Source organism: Rattus norvegicus, chromosome 10 (genome assembly GCF_036323735.1).
Source record: "Rattus norvegicus strain BN/NHsdMcwi chromosome 10, GRCr8, whole genome shotgun sequence".
Taxonomy (NCBI): Eukaryota; Metazoa; Chordata; class Mammalia; order Rodentia; family Muridae; genus Rattus; species Rattus norvegicus.
Window position 1 is genome coordinate 76114884 of NC_086028.1, and position 14410 is coordinate 76129293.

Here is a 14410-nt window from a genome sequence, read left to right on the forward strand (position 1 = left end):
TTAACAACCAGGCATTTATATTCAACATTTTGACACAGATTGTCCCCACTACACTTTATTAAATGCCCAAAACATTCGTAATAATGGCATAGAACCCAGATGCAGAGATATTCCCACTTATTAACCAATGCTACTATATGTCCTCCTATGCTGGTAATCAGAAAAATATATATTCTAATAACTATAATTAGAAATCCAGTAAACAGTTTCCTACATGAACCATTGGCACCCAGCTTCATTTCAGATATCGAAATCTCAGTGCCTTTCTATCTGCAGGTAATGTATGCATATTTTTCTTAATATGTAGAATACTCCAAATCCTCTACTTCTTTCTCAGTATAATAATCATTTAAAATACTTTGTTAAACTATATCGAGCAGAAGTACAAAAATATAAATAAAGCACCTATATAAAAACTCATTCAAAACATGATTTTTAATAACTGTTCAGTCATTTATCAGTTTCCTGCATCATAATTATCTTAAATGACAGACTATTTTCCATTTTCAGTGTTACTCATTATGATTTACTCTTTTCTTACCAAGCTCTTTATTTCATCCTACTATTTTATTTTGAAAACTTTCAAGAATACATAGAAACGCATTCATTACCAAGATTTGGTAACAATTAAGTATTAAGTGATTTGACCATAACTGACCACTCTGGTCACTTGCTCCCTCTTGTTCAGTTTCATTGACAAGGAAAACTCTGACTACTATTAAGAATTCATCACTTCTGCATTAGTTGTTGGGGGATGTTTTTGTGCACAGTGTATTTAAATGCTGTTTTTTATACCTAAGATCTGCGCATTTCCTGACTCAGTCTGCTGTCAAGCATTGTTCCCCGTTAACTTCTGATTGGTCAATACGGAGGATAAGGCGGGACTTCTGGACCCAGAGAGTCAGAGAGAGGGTCTGAAGTGGGCCAGAGGAAGTCTCCACGAGGGTTCCAATGAAGAAGAAGGTGGCAGAGTGTGGCTAAGATGGCAGGTCACCCCACTGGCTTGGAAGTGTCTGGGAAGTAGTCTAGGCCAGCAGGGTAGGCTTAGAGTAGCTCAGAACCTGCCCCACTCAGTGCCCAAAGCCCCTTACCCTTGATCTTAGCCGTAGGGCGGAGAAGCGATGTGCCAGAAGCCCCTCAGTAAATATGCCAAGTCGCTGTGTCACTGTTTCCGAGCAAGGGCGAGTGTAGAAAGGTCCTGTACTTTCACGATTAATTTTCACTGAGTAGATTCTTCTACGCGGCTCTACGAAACAAACCTGCCCCGCAGAACAATACTCTCACCACCGTTATCTTCTTAAAGATTTGCTTCTCTCATCACAAGGGGACTCAAGGACAGAAAGTGAAGGAGTTCAGTTAAAGACGGCACAATCCAAACACCAAACAAAACCCTAAGGGGCTGCGAGGTGGCCTCACAAAAGAGAGGTGAAGCAGTTTTCTAGACCGGGTGAACTGTGGCAGGATATTTGATCACACTGTGAACGGTAAGATTGTGTTAATTACTTAAAAAAAAATCTGTTTTTAGTTGTGGTGGCTCAGCCCTCAGTCCACACCTTTAATCCCTTTGACTGGAACACAGACACACCCTTAGCACACACCTTTAATAGCACACAACGGAGGTAAAGTTAGTTTGTGGGAGGAAGCACCCAGGTTCGGAAGTAATGTCTACTTGAATGGCAAAGTGAAAAGTCAGAGAAAGACTCAGCAGAATAGGATATGCCTAACTCATGAGAAGAGAGAGAAGAAAGGGAAGCTACCTAAGGGACAGTGAGGAAGTGAGGAGAAAGGAGGCAGTTTGACTGGGAGAGTTTTACAGAGACAGGAGGAAGAGAGAACAAGCTAGACGCAGGTGAGACAGAATGAGCCGGAATGAGAATGAGAAGGTGCCAGAAGATTAGAACAGAAGTTAGTATGAGGCAGAAACAGAGCAAAAAGTCAGGTGCAGAGAAAGAAGCCAGTTTAAATCAGTCAGCCCGGGGAGGTGTGTGAACCAGAACAGCTGAATGGAACCAGCCAGCGAGAGCTCAGAAAGAACTAGAAAGGGTGTGATCTTCTTCAGAAGTAAGTCTCAGAGGATGAAAACATTCTAGGCCTAGATCAGATTGTCCAGAGGATAGCAGCTTCCGGACCTAGGCCTAGGTTGAAGTAGTAGCCTACAAGATGACAATTTCTAAAAGAGAATTAAAAAAAAAAAAAAACTTTCACAGTGAACTGCTACAGTGCTCGTTTGTTACGTTGGGAATAGATTTAAGAGTAGAAAGTGATGGAGTCTCCATGATGTCTATGAAGGAAGATTATTTTTCTTTAGCAACCCCCCCTCCCGCTCCCGTGGTGTGTGTGTGTGTGTGTGTGTGTGTGTGTGTGTGTGTGTGTGTGTGTTGTGCATGTATGTTAGTGCATGTTCTTTTATAGTGGTGAGCACATTTGTGGGAGTTTACATTCATGTGTGTGCATGTGAAGACTGAAGTTGATGTCACAAATCTATTTTGATTGCTCATTGACCCTATTGATTGAGACAGTATCTCTCAATCAAATACAGCCCTCCCCAGTATGGCTAACTTTTGCTAGTCAGCTTTCTCTGCATGGCTCTGTCTCAGCCTGCCAAGGCTAGAATTATAGAAAAAACAAATCACCTGCCTGATATTTGCCTGGGTTTCTGGGGATCTGAACTCTGCTCCTCATGCTTGTGCAGTAAGCACTTTAACTTCTGAGCCATCTCTCTAGTCCCAGGAAGAATATTTTATGAGCTCCTTTTGGACATTTTAAGCTACCAGAATTCTTTTTAAATTCTGTACCAGTCTAGGCTTATTGCCTGGAGAGCAAAATACTTCACTTAAACCAGAGGTGGGGGTGGCTCTCGAAACACCTTCTTTTCAGCATTGATCTAAGGAAGCTGGAAAGAAATGAATCCCTTGCCACTGAGGGACTAGAAGAGGAGAATTTCGAAAGTTGTGCAGAGAAGTTTGGAGAGGACTCTAAAGGATTGTGGTTTTCAACTTTGTCTTAACTCTGGGGCCCCTTGCTAAAATAAAAGTTGATGGCAGGATGGTGGAAGTGGTTGGAAAATATTGAAAATAGATTTTTTCAATATATTCTAAGCAGTTTCCCCTCTCCAAGCCTCTGCTGGACCCTCCCCAATTTCCCACCCACTCAAATCGACACCATTCCCTTCTATTATTAGAATATATATATATATGTATATATATGCATCTAAAATACACATTTGCTAATAATAGAATAAACTGAGATAAAATAAAAGCAAGCAAAGCAAAATAGGACAAAACAATCAGAAAGAAAAAATAGAAAAGGGACGAGAAACACAGGAAAGACACAGAGACGCACATGTTTCCCCACACAGAAATCTCATAAAAACACAAAATGGGAAACCACGATACAGACACAAAGGACCTATAACGTTAAAAGAGTAAACGCACGAAGGAATGAACAAATGCTCCGACAAAGCATTGCGAGACAAAGAACCTCCAAAAACTGGCGTTGAATTCCTCTTGTACTGCTCATCTGCTGCTGGGCACAGGACCTGCCCTTAGGAGTGGTTTTTGCAGGCAAAACACCAATGCATACTTTAAAAAAAAAAACCCACAAAAGATCGAGCCATCGGTTTGCATACCAAGTGAGACTCCATTGGAGAAAACGGAGTATTTGTGAGCAGTTATCAGTCAGAGACGGTTTCTGGGTTAGGGATGGGATTTATAGCCACTCTCCCTCTCAGCCGGAGACTCTTTATGGGCACAGTCTCTGCGAGTTCACTGGTGTGTTGGTCCTGCGATGTTTAGAGGGCCTCGTTTCCTTGTTCTCCGTCCCCTCTGCCTCTTAGCTATCTTTCTGCCTTCACCTCTTCAGGGTTTCCTCATCCTTGGGGCTAGAGACAGAGACATTCCGTTTAGGACCGAGTGTTCCAAGGTCTCATAAAACCTCAGCACATTGACCATTAATTAGCGATGGATAGAAAATCCTTAGTGCGTATTAAATATGTGTTCTGCACAATACTTTGTTTTACTACAATCCGTGTCCTTCACAAATCTTCACTGGTCAATACTTGGAAGCTCTTTGATTATCATAAATGTAATCTGTGTTTTTAACAGAGGATTTGAAAACTGAAATAAAAAATATTACGTTGCATAGCGATAACTACCTTTAGCCATTTATTACAAAAGACTATGAGCATCTGTTTGCTTTCAGAGCCTAGAAGATAATTTCGGAAACATAATTTGGGGTCTCCTTTTACTTGAAACTTTCATATTAAAATATCATAAGCTTTAAGACATGGGTTTATACTACCAGTGGCTATTTCCTTTCCCTAGTGCTGTATACATAGAGTTCTCCCATTATTGTCTTAATAGGCCTAATGTCTTTATATATATTTAAAGATAGCTTACAAGGTTAAAAATGTCCTTTTTGAACTATTATATGACAAAAAGAATAGTCTAAAATCCATACGTATCTATATACCCAAAGGCTCTATGAGGGAACCAGCAGGAAAAGGTGAGCTTTTGATTGGTTGATGGGTGGCAGAGATGGAAATGAGGCAGCCGAATAGGAGGAAAATGTCCTATATCTCTGTTTGCTTCTTTGTCTGTCCCACAGGATAGATGGCTTGTAAATCTGGCTGCTTCCAAGTTTTGTCTTCCAGTGGCAAAGAAGTAGATTTAACAGATTGTCTAGTCAGGTAACTATCTAACTTTGCCATCATGGAGAGGAAGTAGCTACAGATGTAGACAAACAGGCAGATGTATGTTTCAAATAAATCCTTATTCATAAAAAGGAAAAGTGGCTGGGTTTGACTGAGAGGTGTAGTTTTCTGATTCATGACTTCTAGTTCAAGGTATCACATGGGGACAGGACTCACCAGCAGTCAGGGTTATGCTGGTTTAAAAGGTTTTACACATTGATTTTATGCCCTGCAACCTTACTGAATTCATTTATTACTCAAAACAGGATTGCTTTCTCTTGTATCAGATTGTTCTGTCTGCTTAACCCTTTCTGGTCCTTGAAACTATCTGAGAGACCACTAATGGGCAAGCCATCTTCTTTCTCCTTTCCCATTTAAAGATTGGCCATTGCTCTGGGCCAGGTGATACAACTGGATGCAGGTTTTCGTGCGAGGAACAAGTGACGGTGCACAGACTTGAATCTCTCCTTCTCGTTCAGAATCTATTGCTCTTACCAGGTATCTTTAAAGAATGCTGGGCATGGCTCAGCTAACGGCAAAGAGGACTGTGTCTTAGTTCCTGCTGTAATTTTCTGTGTCTCGCTTGTCTGGAGATCTTGGTTTTGTAAAACAATAGAAAACAGAGTATTATTTGGGAATTCTTGGGCCCTGTAATTAAATACCAATTAGAAATTGACTTCTATTATTTTTGCAGGAGCAACGCTTTTTTTATGCCTTGTCAACATAGCATTTTATACTATGCACTATGAATATGTTCTTAATTTTATTTTTTTAAAACATTACTCGAGTGTCTTTCTACATGTGACTGTCACTCAGAGGACGGTACTGAGAGGTGGCAGGAGGCCAGATGGACTAATCTGATTGCAGGATCAGGGCTTCGGGCTGGTCTCATGGGATCTTCTGAGCGGAAACTCTAATGAAAAATAGATTAGATTTTTACCAAGTGCAGCTTCAGATGTCAAATGCTTACACCGAGCCGTTTCCAATCCTCATTACAATTACTGCCATAAGAATTGATCCACATTGCATTTTTTTTTTAAGTTTCTCTTTGCAATTTTAGCAGGAAAAAGCAAAAAGGCCCTGGATGGCATCAATTGCACAGCACAGGGAAACTCTGGTTTCTATACGGGTGATGCTCCTTTTCTTGCCCAGGCAATCTGTGTGGGGAAGAGCCTTAAAAAAAATCCTTTTCTTAGTCAGAAAACTCTCAGCCTGCAAAATGGAAGACAAGCTCTGTTCAGAGAGGAGGAGGGTCATCAGTGGAAAGTGGCAGAATAATTCATATATCAAAGAAGATTTAAGCATTGTGCTCGGATGCATTGTGAGAGGACATTTACTAGCTAATGATACTAGATAAGAGGGCAAAAACGCCCAAAGGGCAAAAGAACCATATCATTACCAGTTAAATATCTTATAAAAACATTTTTATATCAAAATATTAGAATGACGCTGTCTCCAAGGAAATAATTCATAAATGAGTAATATGAGAGAGTAGGGAGATATTTTTTTCTTCTAGTCCGTTCCCTGCATTCTTCGGAAGTTGGAGACACAAAGGTCAAAGGTCAGTAGTGACAGAAATGTGAGCCTTCTTACTGTTTTTGAATCTTTCAGGTCATTCATCATTCTTTCTTTCTATCATGATGCCTTACCTTGAAGAATAAATGGTTCTGGACACATTTATCATCTAGATGTGATCTTTGCAGCAATGGTCTTAGGTAGCACTTTATTCCCTCTGTTCTGAAGGGTTCTTGTCTTAAGTGATGATCCATGAGACACCAGCTTTTGTGCTTCGGGAAGGGTGATGGTCACTATAGTCTTTCTAGGATGGTTCTAGCCCACGTTCAGGTTCTGAAGGTCCAGGAAAGGCTCGCACTAAAAAGATTGCTTGACTACCTACAGTCTATGGTTTCTGGTAATATTTCCAATACACTTTTTTTTTTATGGTATGTGCTCACTAAATGTTATAGAAATTTATCTGACAGCATTGACTTGGCTAAAGCTGTTAACTTCCCCTTGACCCATCTCGATATGATCTTGATCAAAATTCTCTGTCAGAGAATGAAAAGTGAGCTGGCCTATTGTCTGATTTCTAATGCTCTTTATTTTAAGAACACTTCTAGCCTCACTGTAATAGCTCCATGTGTAGATGCTGCTCTCCTTATTTCATATAGGGAACCAGAGATTTTGAGAGCCAAAGTGGGCTCTTCCTGAGGATTAGTAAATCAGTGGGTGTGAAAGAGATAACTAACTTCCCGGAATCAGACTGGAATGTGAGACTTCACTAGATGCAAATGATTTCCAGGAAAACCAGCCTGAACTGAGTACAGGAACTTTTCTTCCTTTTGATCCTATAAAAACATAAGGCTGCCACCCTGGCAGTCTTCTATTGAAGCTACGCATGGCTCCAGAGACCTTTATCATGGTGTGCATGGACGCAGCTCCCACCAAGCCATGGACAGTGGCGTGTACATGTATTCTCGTATTTTGGGGAAGTTTTCTTTTCTTTTTCTTCTTTCTATGGTTTATGAACACATGAGGTCTATCATGTATTGTGTATTCTGGTTGCTAGAAGGGGGCTTCCCTGAAAGGTGGTCTTATGGTCTAAACTTTAAGCTGATATTCAGTGATTATTCAGAAAGAAGCCGATATTTGAGATTTTCACCTATCTTCAGGTTACTTCCCAGTTGTGATTCAAATTCATTTTTTTTCTAATTCCCTAGCCTATTAAATCCAGGCCACCCTTATTCTTACAATCCACATTTGTGGTTACACGTTACCCCTTTACTTTCTTGGTTTACCTTACCCATTCCTCCTGATAACGACGACTCCCAAGCCTATACACCTAAGTCCCAAACTCTAACAGTGGGTTTCCATCCATGTCCCAGACCAGCGGTCACAGGTGGGTAGCCCAGAAGTATTTGAATTTAATTTTATGTAGTAGAACTTAAAGTTCTTGAGTTAGTTTCCCTTAAATAGTGTGATCTTTACATTAAAAATATCTACCCATGCTTCTCTTGACCAGGGATGACAAACTAAAGTCGAGCGATGGGTCCAACCTCGTCAAGTTTCGACTGCTCTTCTCAAGTCTGGCTTCATTTACTGTGTCTTCCCTCTCACCCTCAGTGCTGTCCAGAGTGTTTCCATTCACACGCTGTTAGCTTCAACAGGTAACATGAGGGTCATCATCTGTCCAACCCAGCCTCTATACTTTCCACCTCGGTCAACTTCTGTTAGCTGCCTCCTTCCTTTGTCTTCATGTATACCCAGAAACCAACTTCTGGGTGCTTCCTATTCTCTGGACTTTTGTTACCCAACCTTTTTGCATTAAAACCCTTTGTTTGCAACGCATTTCTGCTTACACCGCTGGACTAGTCTTCGACATTGTTAGGCTTTAAGTTTTGTGTAAATATAATCCATCTCGTAAACTTCTATCTGTTGAGCAATCCTTCAGAAAGCAATAGTTACATTATACCACTTTTCTGTTGAAAAATTACCAGTTGCTTTCCACTCCCCGGTGATTAAAATGTAAACTCTCTCATTATCTTCTTAGTTATGACCGTGTTTATTCTGGCTCTGATCTTCCTTTCTTGACTGATTTCCTTTCTTCCCAGATAAATTTCTTACTGACTTTGGCTTTGTTCACTGATCTCTTAGTCTGGGAAATCCCCAGCCGTGCATCTAGTTTAATAATTTAAGTTTTAGTTCTTCCTCAACACTTAAAAGTGGCCATACTTTTCTAGGCCTGTACTGATCAGTCCACGATTCCATGTGTACGTATTTCCCTCTAATTAAATTACCTGTCCTCCAATGATAGCTCTCTAAAATGGAACTATAAGAGTAATTTGAGCTTTGCAAATGATACAGATTCTTAATATTGGAAAACTCAGTGAATCATACCTTTATGGAATGTTAGGTGTGAGATACCGTCTTATAGAACAGAAAACACTGATATTCTTTTCATGTATTTCCTAATGATGCTTTTAGGCCTGTGTGTGTGTGTGTGTGTGTGTGTGTGTGTGTGTGTGTGTGTGTGTATTATAACACGTGCTACAACAGTGCATTTTTTCAGGCTAGGGATAGGTCCTTATCTTTGTATTGCCTACATTTATTTCAGAATTTATTATTCGCACACAGTAGATACTTAATACAAGTAAATTAATAAGTATACATTGTCGTTCTCCCAGACAGCTAGTGTATTTGTTTATTTGTTTGTTGACTTACACAAAGTCCCATGCCTTCCAACTGATCTCAAATTTGTTACATAGCTGACTGTCACCAAGAACTCACCCTCTTGCCTCCATCTCCCAAATCCTTGGGTTTCAGGTGTGGACCACCACTTTCAGCTCGTGTGGTTCTTTGGATTTAACCCAGGCCTTTGTGCATGCTAGAAAAGCAAGACTAGGAGAAGGACACTGCAAACTACTCTATTTCTTGCCCTTGTTTCGTTTCTTTTGAAAGTATCTTCTATCATCCTCTGATTCCTCTATTTGGCCAAGGCTGTTCCTTCTAGGATTAGTCCCGGGTTGCAACATCTTCCAGGAAACAGCAATGCAGTTAGTCTTGTGCCAGTGTTTCTTAGCTCTAGGAAAACCCACACCTGTATCGATTCGGACACACTGTTTTGTGGGGGGTGGGGGAGGGGAGGGAAATAACCATTCGCTGCCAGAGAATCAGAGAGTGCCGAGGATGATAAGAAAATCATGACTATAAAATGATCTCCCTCATCAAGTTGCCCTGATGATTTGTTCTTACAATTGTTCATGGTGATTTATTCAACTTCGAGTGTCTCCTAAATTTTCCAGAGAAGGATAAGACCAAATTACCTGCTGGTGCCTAATCTTTTCAGCAGGATTACTTAAGAGAGCGCTTTGGGGCCACTTTTCTGCTCTGATGGTATGATGGTCCATTCACCGTGTGACAATGGCGAGATGATTGTCATTTCGGGGCTTCATCCTAACTGCACAATGGTTTCTGATTATGATAAGACCATGATTGTTGCTGACGAGAGTAATGCACTGTGGCTGGCTGGCTGTGCCCCATCTCTTCTTAGGAAAAGGTGGCACCTGTAAAAATTAATAATGCATGAGGAGAAATCGCTGAGGCAGCATTTCTGGTGAGGCCAGAAGGAATGACAGAATCAGACGTTCTCCATCTCCAAGTGTCTTGATCTATTCATACGGAAGAGTGTGTGTGTCGAGCACCTGCGCTGTGCCTTCTCACTGTGGCAGCAGCTGTTACGGATCAGACGAGATAAATATAAGGCATTATTCCTACCCTCCAGTAGTTTATAATCACATTGGATGAGACAAGACATTTAAATAGATACAATTAAAAGGCAAGGCAAGGCATCCTGCGGCAGGCTGCAAAGTATGCCGTGTAATTAGAGTATGTGATTGTGTTTGAAGAGAGAAAGGAACGAGGCTTGGACTCATGCCTGGGTCTTGTTTTATCTGAGATTAGAGTGAAAGACATAAATAAGAATCAGGACCACTCACAGAGCTGTTTCTCTTTCTCTTTGGCTAAGGGAGTTGAACGCCGTGGAAATCCTAGCATTTTCAAGGATGCCCTGAATGATCCCTAATGTGTGCTACGTTCATTATCTCATAGGACCTCTTCCCAACAATGCTGTCTCAATTTGCATTCTCAGAGTAATTTTATTTACCATTGGGCTATTGGTTATCTTCATCAGCGCCAGCCTCTGAACCATCCATTTGCTGCTTCTGCATTCTTGTGCTTCTTTGCGAGTGTTCCTCTCTCCACAGTGATCTGTGGTGTTCAAGAAAAGATTTTTAAATTGACAGGCTGAAAGTCATCATCACCCAGGAGAGTTTATTAAACCCACAGCCAATGAGCGTAGTTTACGCCAATGCCTTTTGAAAGAATGAGAGTCTGAGACGCTGCAGGGCACTGGATCGTGTTAGCAGTGAAGAATGAGATGGGATTTTGAACAGTGTGAAATGGACATTCTGTTCTGTAGTCGGCAGTGTGTGTTAGGAAGAAAGACTATGACTATGAAAGGCTACGACTATCACAGCCCTAAAAGGATGAAGAAGAAAATGGAGTTGGAACAGAGACACATTAATGTAGGTGGCAGTTGCCAGTGACTTTTGGAGTCTGTTCTTAAGAGTCGGGCAAGGAAGCAGGATTCTTCTGGAAGGAACAGCATCCTATAGAGGGGGGACTTGGGGTCCCTCTCATTCTTTTCCTATTTGAAGGGATAAAAAACAAGCTTTAAATGGAATGAATGAAACCTCCTGGATTATTTACAGATGCTACAGGCAAGGTTCGACCAGATGGTTCCCAAATCCCCTTTCCGCTCTTGATTTTGAGATTCTCTGTTTCCCAAGAAAACAGGCTGTGTTTAATTTAAACATAGTTGAGACATAGACTCTGTTGAGCAACCTACAATGTTGGCCGAGCAGCTGAGACAGCAAGGAAGTGACTTGCGTGACATGCACATTTCCCAGCAGGGTATCTGGACGGGATTCCCACACTTCTATCCATCTGTTCCTTTGCGTCTCATGATGACCCCTGATTGGAAGCAGACCAGGAACCAAAGATAAGTTAGACATGACCAACGACTTACAGTCCAACAACACAAGGACATCCCACATGTACTGTGGAAAGGAAAGAGTGAGAAAAGATGCCTGGATTGTATGTGGAGGGTAGGAAGTGATGCTTCCAGAACAGTGCTCGTTTGCTGCCCCATAAGAATTTCCTGGGAAGCTCTTGCTCTTGCTTTCTTGCTCTTACCCTCTTCCCTCTTTGTCCTGTCTCTCCCCATTCCCCTCCCCCCTTCTCTCCATGTGCTCATGGCCTGCCTCTACTCTCCTTTTACTCTTCTCTCTGTCTCTCTCTCTGTCTCTCTCTGTCTCTCTCTGTCTCTCTCTCCGTCTCTCTGTCTCTGTCTCAGTCTCTCTCTCTCTCTCTCTCTCTCTCTCTCTCTCTCTCTCTCACTACCCTCTTATCTCCCTCCACATACCCTGAATAAACTCTATTTTATACAATAAAAAAAAATTTCCTGGGAAAATCGAGGGAGGACCTGCAGATTACATGTGATAGGACTTTAAAGATATCATCAAACTCATACTATGCTAGAGAAATTTGTCTTTGTAAATTTTACTTGATCGTCATGTGCTACAAGTGAATATACATGTTATAATAATTATAAACTTGAAAAGGCAAGTGCTTCAAAGGTTTAATTGCTTTATTGGGTAGTCAGCTGAAGTAACCACCTGAGGAAATATTGCATATGTTGCACTAGTGTGGGCTTTGAACCTGTGCTCCCGTGGCTACAACTATGTTAACAGATTTCTCAAGTGCTTGACTTTGTCAACAACTCTTAATGTCTTTCCCCTCATCTATCAGATGGGGAGAATGATGCCATTTTACTTTACAGTATTTCAGTGAGGGTGCAACTGTCACATATACAAATGTCCTTCACAGACGGTCTTTTACAGCATGCTACACTTGTAGAGAAATATCAAGCGAATCCCCTCAGGGAAATTCCTTATATTTGTCTTTTTAAGCCACTTTTCATGTAAAGTTAAATGATCACTTAAAAGAGTAACAGATTCTGCCTAGCTATCTCCTTCCTTTTCTACACAAATTACTGCCCCAATCTCTCTCCGTTCCTTCTTGTCCTGTAACAAATTACAGGCCTAATTAGTTTACTCCCTTGTCAAGACTTATTGTCACTTAAGATTAACTGTGATCTGGAAAACATTGTAGGGATTGAATTACTGCCGTCAAAGTGTTAGGAAGTGGGAAAGTGGGACGTGATTAGAGGAGTTCAAACTCAGATCCAGCTAGAACACATCAGGGAGATATAAGGTGGGAATCCCAGCTTGATGGCTAGCTATAAACTTTGAAACCCGAAAAAGGAGAATCTACTTCAGCCACATCCCTTCTGCTCAAATTGTAAGTGGTGCCACAGTGATTGTGGCCAGGAGACAACCAAAGATCCAGAACTGAGGCACCTCAGTGTAGAGAGCGGCGCGGCGAAACAAAGATGGCGCCGACATCCAGCCTTGTCTGGATATAAACGACTTACTGGGCATGTGCAGGATGTCCCTTGCTAGGGCTCCCTCTAGTGGTGAACTGCGGTACTGCACATGTGCGGTTTATGCACCAGGTGTCAGTTGACCGTTAATATGCTAATGAGGTGATTCATTCTCTGCCAATCACTGGAGGACAAGTAGTGGGGTGATCCAAGCCCCACCAATCCCTGAGAGATAATTAGCATACAGTTGTCTATATAAGTCGAGCGATTTTGCTGCTCGGGGTCCCTGTTCAAGAGAGCTGTAACACTGAGAAGAGCTGTAACACTAAGAAGAGCTGTAACACTAAGAAGAGCTGTAACACTGAGAAGAGCTGTAACACTAAGAAGAGCTGTAACACTAAGAAGAGCTGTAACACTAAGAAGAGCTGTAACACAGTAAAGGCTTGCTCGCAGAAGAATCCTGTTGCCGCGCGTCGTTCTTGCTGGCAGGACATTAGGTGCGCGACACCTCAGCCTGAAGGACTTCTTAGCTATATCTATATTTCCTCATCTTCCTTCTTAATATTTTAATGGTTAGTGTTCAATGTATTCTGGGTTTCTTCATAATCGAATTTAAAACCGCTTAATGCTACTTTAGGTTCATACAGTTCAATCAAGGATTTGGCTGTATTATCCAGGAATGTGGCTATTTGTATCCTGTTAAAGTATCAGAACTTAAATAATTGGCCTCTAATGATATGCATTTATATGGTTTATATATTAGGTCAACACAGGTAAAAGAGGATTTAGAAAACCCAGGTTTTGGTATTAGTTTCTTCATTGGGTATGAGAATGTCAACATGTCACTTTATATTTTGGAATTTCAAATTATTTTTCTGCAAAGTAGAGATAAAGCTGTGGTCATTTGGATGAGAATAGCCTACATTTGAATGTGTTTTTCCCAGTTGGTGGGCAGTTTAGGATAGATTAGGAGGCATGGCCTTGTTGGAGGAACTGTGTCCCTAGGAATGGCCTTTGAGATTTCAAAAACCTGTGCCAGGCCTGGTCTTGCTCTCTATTTGCTTCCACCTTGTAGACAAGGTGGAAGGGTTCAGCTACTCTTCCAATGCCCTGTCTGCTTCCGTGATACCTGACTTGGGAACTGTAGACTACAACTGAAAGCAAGACCCCCATCTAAATGCTCGCCTTTAGATGTTGGTTTGGTCACGGTGTCTCTTCACCACAGTAGAAAAGGAACCAAGACAGCTACCTATCATAAGGCTGCTATTTATACTGGAGAAAGTTAATAATGTCCATAAAACAATTATCCTAAGGCGCTAATAATTCTAGTTAACTGTATATGCCACATTCATGGAGTTTGCCAGCTGGAATAGGTTGGTGACTCAGGTGACATTTAATTCCAGTGCTGTCTCAGGTATCCATAGGCTTTGTGAGGTTCCTGACTTTTCTTTATCTTTGTGTGTGTGTGTGTGTGTGGTACATGTGTGTATTCGCATGTGTGCACAGACATAATTTTTATGTGTGTTCGAGTGCTGTGATATGTTTGTATAGGTCGGAAGACAGCCTTGGGGTTGGTCTTTGCCTTCTACCTGTCTGAGAGTCTCCAGTCGTTTGCTGTTTTGTATGCTGGACTAGCTGGCTGACCGTTGACTTGGGGTTCTCCTGTCTTCTTCTATATTACCATTACTCTGGTATTACAGATGCAAGCTATCACCCCA

The 14410-nt window shown here is 41.4% G+C and overlaps 1 long non-coding RNA gene across 2 annotated transcripts; it reads right to left on the reverse strand.

Annotated features, from left to right (window-relative positions):
* Window positions 1-3342: 3342 nt before the first annotated feature.
* LOC134480713 (uncharacterized) lies at window positions 3343-13158 on the reverse strand. 2 transcript variants are annotated; one of them, XR_010055440.1, is made up of 5 exons: window positions 12744-13156; window positions 11097-11221; window positions 10353-10456; window positions 9514-9753; window positions 3346-3880 (listed from the first exon to the last, which is right to left on the reverse strand). It is a non-coding gene; the product is annotated as an uncharacterized LOC134480713 (long non-coding RNA). The 2 variants fall into 2 exon arrangements; XR_010055441.1 differs by lacking the exon at window positions 11097-11221 and having other exon boundaries at window positions 3343-3880; window positions 12744-13158.
* Window positions 13159-14410: the final 1252 nt, after the last annotated feature.